The sequence below is a fragment of the Mustela erminea genome, chromosome 1 (assembly GCF_009829155.1).
Source record: "Mustela erminea isolate mMusErm1 chromosome 1, mMusErm1.Pri, whole genome shotgun sequence".
NCBI lineage: Eukaryota > Metazoa > Chordata > Mammalia > Carnivora > Mustelidae > Mustela > Mustela erminea.
The window spans coordinates 61,375,439-61,393,499 of NC_045614.1; the positions used below are offsets into that span (position 1 = coordinate 61,375,439).

The 18,061-nt window shown below is 38.6% G+C and overlaps 1 pseudogene; it reads right to left on the reverse strand.

Moving 5' to 3' along the window:
- Positions 1-13,781: 13,781 nt before the first annotated feature.
- Positions 13,782-17,410, reverse strand: LOC116600699 (annotated as a pseudogene).
- Between the last annotated feature and the right edge of the window lie 651 nt (positions 17,411-18,061).

An 18,061-nucleotide genomic window follows, 5' to 3' on the forward strand; every position in this document is an offset into this window, starting at 1 on the left:
GAGAGGGATCACAAGTAGGCAGAGAGGCAGGCAGAGAGAGAGGGAGAAGCAGGCTCCTTGCTGAGCAGAGAGCCCGATGCGGGTCTTGATCCCAGGACCCTGAGATCATAACCTAAGCTGAAGGCAGAGACTTAACCCACTGAGCCACCCAGGTACCCCAACAGGGACATATTTCAAAGCTATCCTGCTGATTGAAAGAAGTCAGGCTGGAAATAGTACATTTATTAAAAAATTCTAGGAAATGCAAAGTAATGTTTAAGTACATAGGAGTGGAAAGTATTTTCTATAACAACGTTAGTTCTTTATTTTTAAAAAGATTTTATTTGTTTGTTTGTTTGTTTGAGAGAGGGAGGGAGAATCTGAAGCAAGCTTCACTAAAGACGACAGATACTACCTCCCTGATCTGTGTTCTTACTGTCTTTAGAATCACTTTTTCAATCCCAATTCTATTATTCTGAATTGTGTCAGAGGTATTTACACCAAGGGGAATCATGTAGAATAGTAATTTTCTGGATGGGTAAGAGGTGGACCTTTATTTTGTCAAATGGGATAAGAGTGGTCATTAAATGGGAGTTTAGAAAGAGGAACCAAGAAAACTAGTTCTGAGAAATAGTTCACATATTCAGGATATAGAAATTGATTCCCATGAAACTATCTGTGCCCATTTACCTCCATGGAAAATCGTTGTATACTCCTCAGGTAACTGTATCTTTTATTGAAGACTACTGGTTTAAAATATTTATGGAATATTTCAAAAATAATTATAAGAATAAAATGTTTGAGGTTGTAGCCTGACCCTGTTCCCTAAAGGATTATCACATGCTTATCTTATCCTTGTGTATCCTTGTGGGGAAAACTTGTACTTATAAGAACTCTTTGAATAATAAAAATGGAAGTTATTCATAAATCCTTTTATGAGAAACTATAGTTACTAAAATAATAAAAAGATCAAACTGGGTAGGCATGCAAATCAGCATTGGTTTATTGGCCTAGATCCTGAGTATGTTTGTGCTGAAACTAAACAATTACTATCTAGTGATAAAAAATTTCTACTCAGAGGTCAGCAAAACATTAAGAAGCCTACATCCTAGAAAGGTCAGGCTTTATATGTTATTCAATTTATTTCCTCTAAGTGAATGAATGTATTAGGAAATAAAAATAAATAAAAATGTGTTTCAACTGGTGTGCCCAAGAGACTAAGAAATAATTCACTTCCCAGTACAAAGGTATAGAAACCCAGTGATAGTGAAAAGTGCAAGAGCATAGATGCTTATTCACCTATATTCATTGATGACCACCATGAGCTCTTTAAGACAGGGAAACATTGCTCCATCTCCAACATTCAGTGAAGCTTGTGAGGCTAAGTGAGGCAACAGTTGAAGCACTGAAAAAGGAATCATGGGAGAGTGAAGTTAAGGCTGGGCATAGGGGGTGTTCCTTTCCATGGACCCATGGACCAGCATGACTTTATCCTTCTTCAGCAATTTCTCCTTTTCTGTCCTGATTCCCTTGCCCACTTACAGGTTTTTCCTGAAGAACACTCCTTCAATAAATTCCATAATCTGCAGTCTCTTGTGGTCTCTGTTCTAAGAAACCCAACTCAAGACAGATGAGCACAATTCTGATAACATGGCCCCACTCTACTGATAGTGGAAGATATTCTAACATGTCTCATTTCATTGGTTACCAAGGGGCTAGGCTCACTGGGTTATTATCCCCCCATCCCTTTTCCCTACATCCATCAGTCTTTTATGATTCCTATTATTGGGGATAAGAGAAACTTTTCTTTGGGTCTAAGATCTTAGGAATGATTATGCTCTAAGAGCCTGACCCTGTTCCCTAAAGGATTATCACATGCTTATCTTATCCTTGTGGGGAAAACACCCTAAAAAGAGGCCAGCCAGTGCAGAAGGTGCTCCAAGAGACTGTGCAGAGTCTATCTCAAGATGAAAACTATCCCCCATTTCAGCTTGAAAGGTGATACAAAATCAAGACAGGAGAAAGCTTTGGAATGGGTATTAAGGTCCTCTTTCCCCACAGCTACCAACCCTGGTCTGAGCTCTCTTAGCTCTGACCTGGGAAAGCATACTCCAGTACTTAAAGTTTTGCCTCAGGCTTGAGTTCTATGGAGCTCTTCATCTACCTTTGCTGTCCCAACTCTTCTTCCAGGATAACTAGGTGGCGAGCCTCAGTGACGCCCTGCAGAGCCAGGCAGAAACATGCTCAAGATATTGTTCTCCAGTTCTGGCTATGCTTATAGAGCAGGTAAAGGCCAGCTGGAGCCCTGACCTCTATGTGTGGGCTGCAGCTGAGTCTCACTGTCAAAAGTAAGGGTGGAAAAGGTGACAGATGGGCAGAGAACTTGTAAGGGCCTGGTGGAGACCCCCTGAGACTCCAGAAGCAGCTGCAAAGGCTACATAGATTTTACAGGAGATAATTAGTAGGCCACAAGTGTATAGCATCTACTTAAATGAGGTCACCTAGACTACATCAGGAGACAAATGGACAGATGTTAATGCAAATGTGTCATCACTGTTCCTCTCACCTCAGCAGCCCTGTGTCTGGGGAAAAGAGGGAGATGGTGGGACAATACAGCCTTGATTTGTAGCAAGCCAAATGTATGTCAATCAAGAACTCGGGTTGAAATTCAGCAAATTTGCAGAATATTAAACCAATCTGCAGAAATCTGTTGCATTTCTATACACTAATAACAAAGCAGCAGAAAAAGAAATCAAGGAATCCATCCCATTTGCAACTGCAACAAAAACAATAAGATGCCTAGGAATAAACCTAACCAAAGAGGTAAAAGATCTGTACTCTGTAAACTATAGAACACTTATGAAAGAAATTGAAGAAGACAAGAAGAAATGGAAAAATGTTCCATGCTCATGGATTAGAAAAACAAACATTGCTAAAATGTCTATACAATCTAAAGCAATCTACACATCAAATAGAATCCCTATCAAAATATCAGCAGCACTTTTCACAAAGCTAAAACAAATAATCCTAAAATTTGTATGGAATCACAAAAGACCCTGAATAGCTAAAGCAATTCTGAAAAAGAAAAACAAAACTGAAGGCTTAATAATTCCAGATTTCAAACTATATTACAAAGCTGAAGTCATCAAGACAGTACGGTACTGGGACAAAAACAGACACATAGATCAATGGAACAGAACAGAGACCCCAGAAACGAACCCACAACTATATGGCCAACTAATCTTCAACAATGCAGGAAGCAATGTCCAATGGAGAAAAGTCTCTTCAACAAATAGTGTTGGGAAAACTGGACAGCCACATGCAGAAGAATGAAACTGGATCACTGTCTTATACCACACACAAAATTAAATTCAAAATAGATGAATGACCTATATATGAGACAGGAAACCATCAAAATCCTAGAGGAGAACACAGGCAGAAACTTCTTTGACCTGGATGGTAACAACTTCTTATTAGACACATTGCCAGTGGCAAGAGAAACAAAAGCAAAAATGAACTATTGAGACTCCATCAGAAAAAAGCTTCTGCACAGTGAAGGAAACAATTAACAAAGCTAAAAGGCAGCCCACGGAATGGGAGAAGTGTTTGCAAATGACATATCTGATAAAAGGTTAGTATACAAAATCTATAAAGAACTTCTCAAATTCAAGTAATCAAATAATAACTTATCAAATAATAACTTACCAAATTAAAAAATGAATAATACAGTTAAGAAATGGGCAGAAGACATGAATAGACAATCTTCTAAAGAAGACATCCAGATGGCTAACCGACCCATGAAAAGATGCTCAACATCACTCATCATCAGGGAAAAACAAATCAAGACCACAATGAGATTCCATCTCATACCTGTCAGAATGGTTAAAATTAACAACACAAGAAACAACAGATGTTGGTGAGGATGTGGAGAAACGGGAGTGCTCTTGCACTGTTGGTGGGAATGCAGACTGGGTCATATGGTAAGTATATGTGTAACATTTAAGGAAACTCCTGAACTGTTTTCAAAATTGGCTATAATAGAGACATATTCTGTTTTGTTTTGTTTTTTTTCCATGTTGGACAAATGGAAAGAAATCCTTGCAAGTTCGCGTTTAACAATTGAGCCTTCTTTGCATTTTTTTCTTATACTCCCTAGGAAATGTTTGTCTTCATTTGTTGTAAGTCTTCTGATTTCATGGGATTTTTTTTATCAGTTATTACATTCTGGCCCTTCTACTAGCCTGCTTCTCATCTGAAAATTAGGGATAAGTCACAGACCAGGCGATCTTAGGTTCAGAGAAATTATGTACACCTCAGAGACTTGCAGGGAAGATTAGTGGAGATTTTAGGAAATTTTCAAACCAAACACATCACCTGTGGTGGGTTACATTTCCTACCTACATTTGTTTATGGGGACAGGATTGTGTTGGTTGAATGTCAGTGATAGAACCCTGGAATGGGAAATAAAACAAAAGCCCATACCGTCCAACTGTACTGGGATTGCCTCCTGGGCTCCCCCACCCACATTTGTTCCAAGTATTTTAGATGTCAACCACAGGAAAATATATTTCGTTCCTCAGAGCCCTCACTGACATGTGGGAAGAGAAAGGAGACCCTTTTTCAAGCTTTAAAAATATTCTTATGAAATGAGAAGAAGAAAGGACAACTCGGGACCTGAAAGGAGCAGAAGTGAGCCGCCCACTGCAGAGAGCCTCCGTCATGGAACCTTGGCTTCTGGCCTAGCCAGAGCTGCACTGTGTTTTCTGAGAAAATTTAGATCAAAAATTCACCAGGAAGATGGATGTCTGAATTACAAGCTTCAAACAAACATGGCCCCTTAGTCCCAGTGCTTTCCCCGTTGGAAAGAAAAACTCATTTACCAAAGTCTCTGAAGTGTGAAGGCAAGCTTCCAGCCTCACTCCGCCACTCGCCCTCTTCCTGCCAGGCCTTTGACAGAGCGGCCTGCTTGGTAAAGCAAGGAAAATGGAGTCTGATGCTCAGAGTGTGAAGGAAAGTTGTCTAAGGCCTGGGGAGATCAGTTAGCAACAAGGATGGGGCCTGGCAGCCTGAGGAGAAAGGAGTTTGGGCAGCTGGCTGGAGAGAGGAGCGAAGGATTTTATATTCACTCCACCTGTCACTCACAATCAGTGACTCAGAGATGAAGGGAGCAATCAGGAGGACACAGAGCCTCTCAGCAAAGGGAGCCCTGAGCAGTGAGTCACTCACACTCCTATGCTTCTCATTGAGTCTGTCTGCCCAGCTGCCCTGTCTCTGCAAGCCAGCTTCGCACGGCCTTGACATGATCAGGGAGTCTGGGTTCAACTGGCAACCTGTGTTTTCCATATTCATTCTTCTTCTGCCCAGGGGCAGAAGCCCCTGAATGGTAAAGCTAGTAGAAGCCCATTTGTTTACCTGAAGGCATTTGCTCTTTCTCTGCCCACCCTCCACCATACAAGAACAACGCAATAATGAAAAATGCTGTTTCCTCCTCATAGTAATTCTAATATATATGCTATTTTGCAACTCATGTTATTACTGCACATGCATCCTTCTTTATTGTATTCCATCACCATTAGAGGTGGCAGGTAGGTGAAGATGTCCCAGAAACATAAGGACTCATGTCTCAGAGCAATGACGGTGTTCCATTACCTAACTCACCACAGGCTGGCCGGCCTGGATGGCCATCGAATATACACTCTGTGCGCCTATCTTTACATCTATCTAGACTAGATATCAACGTAGATATCGGGGTGGGTAGAATTTTAAGATGGGCCAGAGCTTCCCTGCTCCTTGGTGCGCATGCTTGTTACAACCCCAGGACTGTGAACATGATGGGTTTCACTCCGTGATTAGGGTAAAATTATGTGGGACAGTTGTCTCCAAGAAGGGAAGAGTCCCTAGGTGGGCCTGATCTAGTCACATGAGCCCTTCCAATCTAGGTCTAGAGGTTGGGGTTCAAAAAGTCAGGAAGATTCAAAGCATGACAGGGACTCAATAGGCGGGGGTTTCTGTTGATAGAGAGGGTCATATGGCAAGGAATGTGGGCAGCCTCTCAAAATGAGAGCGGCCCCCCTCACTGACAGCCAGTAAGGTTCAGTCCTACAACACTTACAAGGACCTGAATCCTACCAGACTTCTGACCAACAGACTGTGTATTAGTAAATGGGTGTATTTGAAACCACTAACTGTATGGTAGCTTGTTACACAGCAGTAGAAACATATATACATATCTATATACATGTATACATATATGAATTTTTTATCATGTCATGTTAGTAACCATCAAACACTTCATTAGATTTTGATGCAGCAAGTCTTGGAACACTGCATCTATATTTATTTTTTAATGTCAGTTGTGTCCCTGGCATATAGTTCCCAAAGTTCTAGTTTCTCTTTAAACCCACCGACATGTGATGCCACTTTATTTCTCTAGTTTCGTGGGCAGAAGTTGGTATTTAGTAAACAAGCTCTTGGGAAAACCTTCAGATTATATGACTGCTTGTATACAATTACACTGAAAAATCCCTTTCTGTTAACACTGCCAGAAAGGTGTAGCAAAAGTGGGTTCTGTGCACTTTTCTGACTTCTAGTGCTGCCCTTGCTGTGTGTGTCAGGATTCTAACAGGAAGGGGAGTTCATGAGTAGGCTTCCAGCTTGTGCCCAAGCTGTCAGCTACAGATGGAACGTTTTCTCTCACTGGCTCCCCCTCAACAGCCTCGGTCCTGCTTTTAAAGAGTTCCAGGTGATTAAGTCAGGCTGGAACTTACTTAAGTACAACTGATGAGGGAACTTAATTACACCTTCAGAATCCCCTACAGCAACACCTAGATTAGTGCTTGTTTGAATAACTGGGGTTTATAACTGTAAAAGTTGGCACAACAAAAGCCATCACACTCCCTTAGCTCAGTTACTAGCTCTAGCCTCTTGGTTTTCCTTTTTCTTTTCCTAAAACTTCTTTATCTGATGTTCTAAGGGTGATGCCTCAAAAATGAGTTGGGAAGTGTTCCTTCCTTTTTTATTTTCTTTAAGAGCTGTATGATACTGGTATTATTTCTTCCTCAGATGTTGGCTAGAAGTCACTGGTAAAGCCATCTGGGTCTGGTGTTTTCCTTGCAGGAAGCTCTTTTTAAATTTTTGGTTTCAATGTCTTTAATAGACACAAGGCTCTTCAGACTTCTAACTTCTTTTAATGTCACCAATGGTAATTCTGTCTTCCAAAGAATTATGTTTTTCATCTAAGTTGCCACTTTTGGCATAAAGTAATTCATAGTAGGCCTTAGTAACTTTTTAGTGTCTACATGTTCTGTAGTAATATCCTCTTTTTATTTCTGATATTGGTACTTGTGCTTTTAAGATAGGGTCCATCGATTTTACCGATCTTTTCAAATGACGCACTCTTGGTTTCTTTGCTTTTCTCTGGTGTGTGATTGACTTCTATTTCACTGATTTCTGCTCTGTACTATTTCTTTCCTTTTGCTTTTTTAAAGCTTAATTGCTCTTATTATTTTTTTTTTTAAAGATGAAACACAACCTCATTGATTTTATAGCATCTTTTTCTACAGCTGGGATTCCATCTAAGGACTTCTTCAGCTGATCTATTAGGTTTTAATTTTCATTACTTCAACTCTTCCACAATTTCCTTTTAGACTTTTTCTTTGATCTGTGGGCCATATAGAAGTGTGTTGTTTAATTTTTAATACTTGGATATTTCCCATGGATCATTTTATTGGCGAACTTTTAGTCCCATTGTGGTTAGTTCCATATAGGTCATACACTATATCATGTCAGTCCCTCTAATTTATTGAGACTTTTCTGGGGCCCAGCATATGGTATATATTGGTGTATGGTCCCTATGTACTTCTAAAGATGTTGTATTTTTCACTTATTGGGTTAACTTTTCTCTAAATATATAGTTGGTTAAATTATTTGATGATATTGCAACTGTCTACACATTACTTTTTTGTCCACCTGTTCTAACAGTTACTAGATGATTGTCATAAAATCTCCAACTATAATTATAGATTTATCTATTTCTTTTTTTAGTTCTGTGATTTTGCTTCATGTATTTTGAATTCATAGAAGCATAATGATTTAGGATCACTATACATTTCTATGAACTGAAAGATCCCTCTTGTCTTGACTTGTACTTTAATATTAATATACAGATTTTGCCTTTCTTATGGCTACTGTTTGCATATCTGTAACTACTCGCAGTATACCTTGCTTGCTTTTATATAATTCTTTATATCTAAGAATCTTGCAACAAAATATTAACCTTTACCTCATTTTAGTCACCTATTTTATTTATATGTAAGTTTTTATTCTATGATGTATTATTATTGTTCTTTGTCTTTTAAACATTATGGATGGGAAAAAAACTTCTTGATTTATGTACATATTTACCATTTCTAGATATCTCTGTTCCCTTCTGTAAATCCAGATTTCTCTCTGGCATTATTTCATTTTTGCCCTTTGTTCCAAATGACTTCCTTCAGTGCAGGTCTACTGACAGTAAATTCCCTTAGCTTTTGTTGATATGAAAAGTCTATATTTCATTTTCATTTTTAAAAAGACACTTATGGTGAATATACAGCTCTAAGTTGACTGCTTTATTCTTCAGCACATGAAAGATGCTGTTACATTGGCTTCTGGTAGCATCGTGTTTGATAAAACATAAGTAGACCTTTTTATTATTCCCTATATGTATTTTCCTGCCTGCTTTACCTACTCTTTATCTTTGTTTTTATCACTCTGAGTATGATGTGTCTATATGCAGTTTTCCTTGTGGCTAATCAGCTTGGATTTGTTGAGGTTCTTGAACCTCTGGGTTGATTTTTTTTTTTTTAATCAAGACTAGAAAATTTTCAGACATTTCCCCAAACTTTTGTTTGTTTGGGTTTTTTGGCACAATCTCTTTCCTCGTCTTCTAGGATTCCAATTACTCATGAATCAGACCACTTGATGTTGTTCTTCAAGTCACTAGAGATATTTATTTTTGCAATATCTTTTTCTTTCCATTTAATTTGCATCATGTCTATTGATCTATTTTCAAGACCACTGATCATTTCTTTTCCAGTGTCCACTCTGTGTTCAGCTCATCCAGAGAATTTTAAATATTGTACTTTTTAGTTCCTGAATTTCTCTTTAGTTCTTTTAGAAAATAGTGTCCATCTCTTCACTGAGATTATCCATCTGTTCACTCACTTAGTCTGTCTTTTTCTTTACATCCCTAAATTTATTTATATAAACTTTTATGGTCATTGTCAGCTAATTCCACCATGTGTATTTTCCCTGGATATGTTTCTCTTGACTTTCTCTCCCTCTTAGTCCTAACCCACATTTTCCTGCCTTTTTGTATGGCTCAAAAATGTATGTTCTGGACATTGTAGCTATTGTTGGAAGTTCGCATTATGTTGGCTTTTTTTTTTTTTACTTTTTAATTTTTTTTATTGTGTTATGTTAGTCACCATACAGTACATTATTAATTTTTGATGTAGTGTTCCATGATTCATTGTTTGCATATCAAACCCAGTGCTCCATGTAATCTGTGCCCTCCTCAATACCCATCACCAGGTTAACCCATCCCCCTATCCCACTTCCTTCTAAATCCTTCAGTTTGTTTCCTGGTGTCCATAGTCTCTCATGGTTTGTCTCCCCCTCCGTTTTCTCCCTCTACATTTTTTCCTTCCTTCTCCTAATGTCCTCTATGTTATTCCTTATGTTCCACAAATAAGTGAAACCATATGATAATTGACTTTCTCTGTTTGACTTATTTCTCTTCATATAATCTCCTCCAGTCTTGACTCTTTCCACATTTTGGCTATTGTGGACATTGTTGCTATGAACATTGGGGTGCATATGGCCCTTCTTTTCACTACATCTGTATATTTGGGGTAAATACCCAGTAGTGCAATTGCTGGGTCATATAGTAGCTCTACTTTTAACTTTTTGAGGAACCTCCACACTGTTTTCCAAAGTGGTTGCACCAATTTGCATTCCCATCAACAGTATAAGAGGGTTCCCCTTTCTCCATAACTTCTCTAACATTCATTGTTTCGTGCCTTGTCAATTTTTGCCATTATAACAGGTGTAAGGTGTATCTCAATGTATATTGGCTTTTTTAAAAAAAATGTTGAACTCCATTTTAGCCATCAGTTCCTTTACTGGAGACTAAGCTTGATCTTATCAAGTCTTGAGTTTAGTCTTAATTGGATGAGTATAGATTATCCCCACTCTTATTCTGCAGCCTTTACAGGATGTCAGCTGAATTCCCAGGTGCACAATGAGATCATTCCAGTCTGGCTGGTTGGAATTTCAAACATCATCAATCTCTGTCGTCTCCAAAATCCATTCATCTCAAAAGTGAATAGTATTGCATGGAGCACTGGGTGTGGTGCATAAACAATGAATTTTGGAACACAGAAAAATAAAATAAAATAAAATTTAAATAAGTGAATAAAATGTCAGTTCCTCTAATGCCCAGTAGTTGTTCTCTTCCAAACCTTGTGGAGTCTTACTCTGCTTATATATATTTTAGTATTTGACCAGACTTAAATGGGCTCCCACATAGATTTCTTAGGTTCCTTCTTTGTACAACTTCCTGTTCTCTACTTTCCTGCTCAACAAATTCCAGTTGCCTCCAAAGCACTAATTTTCAATATGTGTTTCCTTTGTTCAAGGAAATAACTGATTTCTACTTGTTCTTTCTTCCCTATGCTACCATTTTGGAAGTGCCCTCAGGTGCCTCAGACACCAGGATGCAAGTGGCATTCACTTCATATGTTTTTTTCCTTTTTCTCTAGAATCACAGATCTGCATTGCCTATGGTCCAAAGCCTTAAATATTTCTTCATATATTTTGTCTGGTTTTAGAGATGTTTATACCAGAATATAAGTCTAACACCCATTATTCCATCATGGTCCAAATCAGAAGTTTTCCCTAATTATGTTAGACATTTATAATGTATAGTTTCTATCATATTATATATCACATATGTAGTTCTTTCTCCTGTGTCTTTTAATTTGGGATTGTGAGCTAATCATTAACAGAACTTTACTTGTGGGAATTCTTTACAGTACAGGTTGAGGACATATTCTTCAGGGTAATTTGTTTTCTTTTCTTCCAACAACCCAGAGTGGTACTGTAAATTTACCATTGATTTCTTGTATTATTTAGTTAAAATATTTTTTGGCTTAAAGCCCAGGTCAGGGACAGGTCCATGTTTTTAGTCTCAGTTGAGGGATTTTTTTTTACCCCCCTACCCACCCAATGCTGGTGTGGGGGGTGAGGTGAAGTTGATTTTTTTCCCCTTGGTTGCCTTTCGGTTTGGGTGCAGTCTACTAAAGATCCTAGCTTTATTCTGGCATCTTGGTTCTGCTTCTCAGGGGCCAAAGACTATCTTATTTCCCCACCTCTCCATTAGAGCCCAATTCTTTACATCAGTCCTTAAGCAGGACCAACTACTCTTCTCACCACCAAACATCTATGGAACACAAAAATAAAGACATGCACTTATATATCTGGTATCCAGTTTTCTCTTAGTTTTTGACACCCAAGAATTTCCAAAATGCCTAGTAATGCAATTCAAAGATATCTTTCCTTCCTTCCAATAAAGGGAAGGGGTGCCTTTATGGCTCATTTGGTTAAGCATACAACTCTCAATTTCAGCTCAAGTCATGACCTCAGAGTTGTGAGATCAAGCTCTATGTTAGGCTCCACAGTGTGTGGAGCCTGCTTAATATTCTCTCTCCCTCTCCCTTTGCACTCCCCACTCTGAAAAGAAAACAAAGATGTTGTATTTCCCATCATTTCTTAATGTTTTTCATGGGACAAGCTTTAGACTCCTTATTGCACAAAAATTACTGAGATGAGAACTTTCTTTATATATTTTTTTAAAAATTAAATATGGTTTAAAAATTAAAAATGGTAACATTACTTGCATGGTCTAAGCACTGTTAATGATCTCAACATGCTCAGTCTTCTGTGATTATTCAAATTTATAGGCAATTGCCTTCTTTTAAACTCAGGAGAATAATTTATTATTAACATTTTCCCCAATCCTACTGAAGTCAGAACACTTGTAATTCTTCTGTGCATACAATCACTCTGAACTTGGCCAACTTATAGTCTTATTGCAGAGACACTGAATCTCAAAGGAAATATCCATCTCATTCATTTAATGGATGCCTAGAGTCTTTGGCTTTTGAATAATGTAACTAGGAATAAAAATAGGAAACTAGGAATGTCAAATAGGTGTTTTTATCTTCCTAACATTTAAACAAAACTGATTTTAAAAGAGTTCAGGAAATTTGAACTTCCTCTCCATGCAGCACCATTATTTCATTACTTAATATACACTTATGGCATAGGTTTGATTTCTGGTCCATCTCTACCAGATTGAATATTTCACTGGAAAATGTATTTTAAAACAAGTATTTGTTTTTATTTTGTATATTCATAATTATGAAACATCAAAAAAAGGAAACTCAAAATATAGGAAAAGAAATAAGATCTCACTTAAAGCATAAACATTGGTAGGAGATGTCTTTTATCTGTAGTTCTAGTCATGTGGCATGTAAAATTGTGCCTCTCACTTTCCCCCCATAAAACATTTGATAAGCTATGCCATGCATTTTATAAAAATCTTAAGCTTAATAAATGGACTATAATATTATTTATCATATTTTGGTATTTGGAAGTTTGGGTTTATATAAGTTATGACTACCTTGAGCTCTCTGACAATAAGTTAGGAGATATGGGGTCTGGGGTGGATACAGCTGCTCAATTTTTCCATCAGATGGTCAAGTTCCTTCTATGTCCCTGCTCTACCACCCTTGGCATGTGTTTTTTGTCTCTGTATTTACATGCTCACTATTTGCTTAAAGAGCTTCTAGGGTCACCTGTGTGGCTCAGTTAAGTCTCTGACTCTTGATTTCAACTCAGGTCATGATCTAAGGGGTGATGAGATCAATCCCCACATCAGGCTCTGTGCTCAGCAGGCAGTCTGCTTGAGATTCTTTCCCTCTCCCTATGACCCTTCCCCTGCTCTCTTGCTCTCTAAAATAAATAAATATACCTTTTTTTTTTTAAGGTTTGTAGTATGAAATTACTGGGCAAAAGGGTATGGACATTTTTAAGACTCTTTAGAAGATGTGGTATATATACACAATGGAATACTATGCAGCCATCAAAAGAAATGAAATCTTGCCATTTGCGACAACATGGATGGAACTAGAGCGTATCATGCTTAGCGAAATAAGTCAAGCAGAGAAAGACAACTATCATATGATCTCCCTGATATGAGGAAGTGGTGATGCAACATGGGGGCTTAAGTGGGTAGGAGAAGAATAAATGAAACAAGATGGGATTGGGAGGGAGACAAACCCTAAGTGACTCTTAATCTCACAAAACAAACTGAGGGTTGCTGGGGGGAGGGGGTTTGGGAGAAGGGGGTGGGATTATGGACATTGGGGAGGGTATGTGCTTTGGTGAGTGCTGTGAAGTGTGTAAACCTGGTGATTCACAGACCTGTACCCCTGGGGATAAAAACATATGTTTATAAAAAATAAAAAATTAAAAAAAAATCTATTAAAAAATATTCTTTTTAGGAAGTTTATACTTCATCTTTTTACTAAGGTAGAATGCTACTGGATTTACATTTAAGACTGTTCACTTCAGCTTTTCCAACATGGCACATCATAATTATGGTTACTAGACGTAGATGTCGTGGTCTTAAATTGGTTCCACAGAGCACAATGCAAGTACAATACATTATTTTATTTTATTTTATTTTATTTTCCAGAATTCAAAATCTTTAATTAAAACAACGCAGGATCTGGGGTTAGTTTTTGTAGCCTCGCCTGGCCCTCCGGCCTCTGGCGTGATCGAACTTCCCGCCCTTTGATCTCACATAGGGTTTGGTGTGGCTATGGGGGTTCCGGGAGCCTTGCCAAAATGCCTGTACACCTCTCGGCCCTTGCGTGGCCCAGAGAGCAAGACGGTGCCACGGCCCTTAGGGGAGTCCAGGGCCAATTGGTCAAAGGTGAGCATCTTGCCTCCAGCTTTGATGATGCAGCTCCGGGCATGGCTGCTCACACTCAGCGCGCACACCTTCAGTTTGGGCACCTCCTGGACCCGCACGTCGTCGGTTATGGTCCCTACAACCACAGCGGTTTTGTTTTCCCGGCTGGGCAGTTTCATCTTCTGGATCATCTGGGAGAGGGACAGTGGTGGCCAGTTGGTGCGACTCATGAACAACCTCTTCAACACGACTTGGTTAAAGGTAGATTTAGTTCGTCTGGCCAGAAACCTGTACAACTTGACCAATAGCCTCAGGTAGATGTCCTGGCTCTTGGGCTCCTTGCGCCGAACCTTTGGTCCTTGTTGTGGCGGATGTCGACTCCCATGATGGCAACTCCAGCTTAGCCAGGTCCGGAAAGAGAGAACCCATTATTTTATTTTTATGAAACACATTCCGTATGGCCCCAAGCTCCCATTCACTATACTTGTGACAAATCAATATCATTCATTCTGGAGGAACTTTATCCCTTCCCATGGTTACTCAAAAGTCTTAGAGTTCTAACTGATCAACTGGTAGAGAGCTAGTAGCTGAACTCAGGCAGACAGGTTCTAGCATCAAAGTTTTTAAACATTATATTGTGTCATAGCTCCAAAGACAAAAACTAAGTATCACATATATGAAGTAGAGTTACTGACATGGACAGTGCATAATCAGTATCTTCATTAGATAAAAGGATAAATTAGTAATATGATGCAGAACAGTCACATAGAAGAAGCAAGTAGGCATATGGTACACAACACAACAGGATAAAGAGAGAATGAAGAGTAAAAGATCAAATAATCTAGAACACAAGGAGATAAACGATGGCCCATGGGTCAAGTCCAGTCCACCAACTAACATTTTATTGAGAAAAATGGCATGGGTGGACATGAGGTAAGTGGACAGAAGCTTCCAAACTAGGGCCTCACCACGCCTCACTTCTGACTTCATTTGTGCCACCTCTCTGCCTCTCCAACATCTTCTTCCACCTCTGTGTGTGCCTCAGTCTCCTGCAAGAAAAATTGGGTTGAATCCCCAGGAAGGCTATCTGAGGAGGGAGGAGGGCCTGGGGAGAGTTCTATCTACTTCACACCCCCAGCCACAGGGGCTCCAACCAGGGCCTAGGGGAGGAAGGAGTGGCTCTGTGCTGTCTTGCTTCGGCACCCTTCCTGCTCCCTACCTTTTTCCCACTGCTGTTCACAGTGAGTAGGATGGAGGTCTAGTGCCCAACCTCTACACCCCAGGACTGTTTCTATTAGGTTTTTAAATGACTGATTGGGATAAAGCCCTAAAGAAATAAAACATTAGTGGACCAGAGGGAAAAGCCTCATCATCACATCACACCACAGTATCACACAGCACATCAGGGGGATAGTCCTCAATACTGGCAAGAATGTGGAGAACTGGGTCCCTCAAACATTGCTGGTGAGAATGTAGAATGATTCAGTTACTCTGAATAACAGTTGGCAGTTTCTGAAGAAGCAAAATACATATTTCCTATATGACCCAGCAACCATACTCATGAGCATTTACTCCAAAGAAATGAAAGCTTGTGTCCATACAAAAACTTGTATATGAATATACATAACAGATTTATTTGTAAAAGCTGAAATTTGGGAACAAGTCAAATGACCTTAAATTGACAAATGGTTAAACACACTATGGTACTGGAGCCAAAAGGAACAAACCACTGATATATCTAATAACTTGAGTGATCTCAAGGGCATTGTGCTGAGTGATAAAAGACAATCTCTAAAGGTTACATACTATGTGATTCCATTATATAATATCCTTGAAATAACAATTTACAGATAGAGAACAGATTAGTGATTGCCAGAGAATAAAAGTAAAGGGTGAATTTGGCTCTAAGAGTTAGCCCAGGGTGCCTGGGTGGCTCAGTTGTTTAGGTGTATGCCTTTGGCTCAGGTCATGATCCCAGGGTCCTGAGATTGAGCCCCATGTTGGGCTTCCTGCTCAACAAAGAGTCTTCTTCTCCCTTTCCCCACTGCTCATGTTCTCTCTCTCTCTCTCTCTTACTCTCTCAAATAAATAAATAAATAAAATATTTGAAAAAAATAATAAATGGGTAGTCCAGGGATCTTTGTGATGGTGGAACACCTCTGTATCTTGACTGTGGTATGGTTACATGATCAACACACCAGAAATAATTGCTTAGAATGACACACACACCCATGCACACACACATGCACACAATGAGTACCTATAAGACATGAGATCTGAATAAACTCAGTGAATTGAATCAATGTCAATTTCTTGGTTTTGTTATTACCCTGCAGTTTGGTAAGATGTTACCTTTGTGAGAAACCAGTGGATACATGAGCCCTCTCTGTATTATTTTTGCAACTTCCTATGGATCCATGATTATTTCAAAATTAAAAGTTAAAAAGATTTTTAAGATTTAAAAAAGCCATTAAACAGAAAAGGCAATTGATGAATTGGCTTTCATTAAGCATCAATAAAAGAGTGAAGAGGCAATCTACAGATAAGGAGAAGATAGTTACAATGCATATAACCCACAGAGTTCCCATGTCCAACATATATAAAGAACTTCCATAAATCAATAAGAAAAAAGGCAAAGTACCCAATAAAACATGGGTAAAATAATGAACTGCCACTTTACAAAGTAGGAAATCCAAATAACATCAAGCATATGAAAAGAAGCACATTAGTGGCAGTTAGGGAGATGCAAAGGAAAACCTCAGTAGCACTACTCTCTGCTTATAGGAATAAGGAAAATTAGAGAGACTGATTAGAACCAAGAATTGTTAAGAATGTGAAACAACTTTCTTGCTGCAGTGTAATTGGCACAATCATGTTAGAGAGTTGGTTGTCATTATCTCATAAAGCTAAATGTCTTCCTATCCACTGACTCAGCAATTCTACTAGTGGGGCTATGTCTAAGAGAAGTGAATGCATAAGTCTACCAAAAAACAGTAGATGGATAATGAAATTGTGGTCTATTCATGCACTGTTATAATACAGAATAATGAGAACAAATGAATCACAGCTACATGAGACAACATGAGTGAATCCCAGAGAAATAACATAGAGTAAAAGAAGCCAGATATAAGAGTATATACCAAAATTTTCCATTTTCATGAAATTCAAATAGTCATAAAAGTTGAAACAGAAATTACCTCTGGGGCCAAGGTAGGGGTAGTAAGAGTTGACCATATTGAGGCATGAGAAGTCTTCTGTGATGTTGATGTTCTGTATCTTGATCTCAGTAGTGCCCACACGGATATATAAAGATGTAGAAATTCATCCAGCTGCATGTTTGAGATGGATGTTAAACCTCGATAATTTTTTTTCCTCAGTAGGTATTATGCAACAATCTCCGAGAAATTAAATCTGCTCTAATCTTTGGAAATACAAATTAAACCATTTTAATTTAACTTTGTGAAATTTAAATGTTTTAAAATTCCATTTCACTTTTGTTAATTACAGGGTGAATCTTTTCATAAAAACAAAGCAAAAACTGATTCTTTCAAATGAAGCAGGCACAAATACTTTTTTGCCATTCCCAAAGTTTTTTATTTAGAGCTTTTTCAGACTGTAGGAATTAAATTCCTTTCACTTTTGAAAATCTTTCCCCTGCCAGATGCAGGATCTTCCTGTTTGCCACTGATAACTTAAAGGTGCTAAATTCAGATACTTTCAAATTGCATGTTCTAGAGATCAGCCTTCTTTCTATAGATGGGACAGTTGAAACTGAGCTTCTCTTCTGTTGCCATTAGCCCACAGATATCAAAGTTGGGAATCTAAGGGGCCCAGAAACAGGCTATTTAATGGGGTCAGGGGAAGTATGTCTTTCACTGGGAATTGTACTATGTTTCATTTATGCTAGACGAAAGATTCATTTTTGAGGTTTCTTGGGATCAGTGATATTTGATGGCATTTTACCTTTATATATTATACCATATGGGTTGACTCCAAGGATTTCTCCGTATGATTTTAACCAGGATCCATTCTTGACAATTTTTGTATGTCCTTATTGAATCA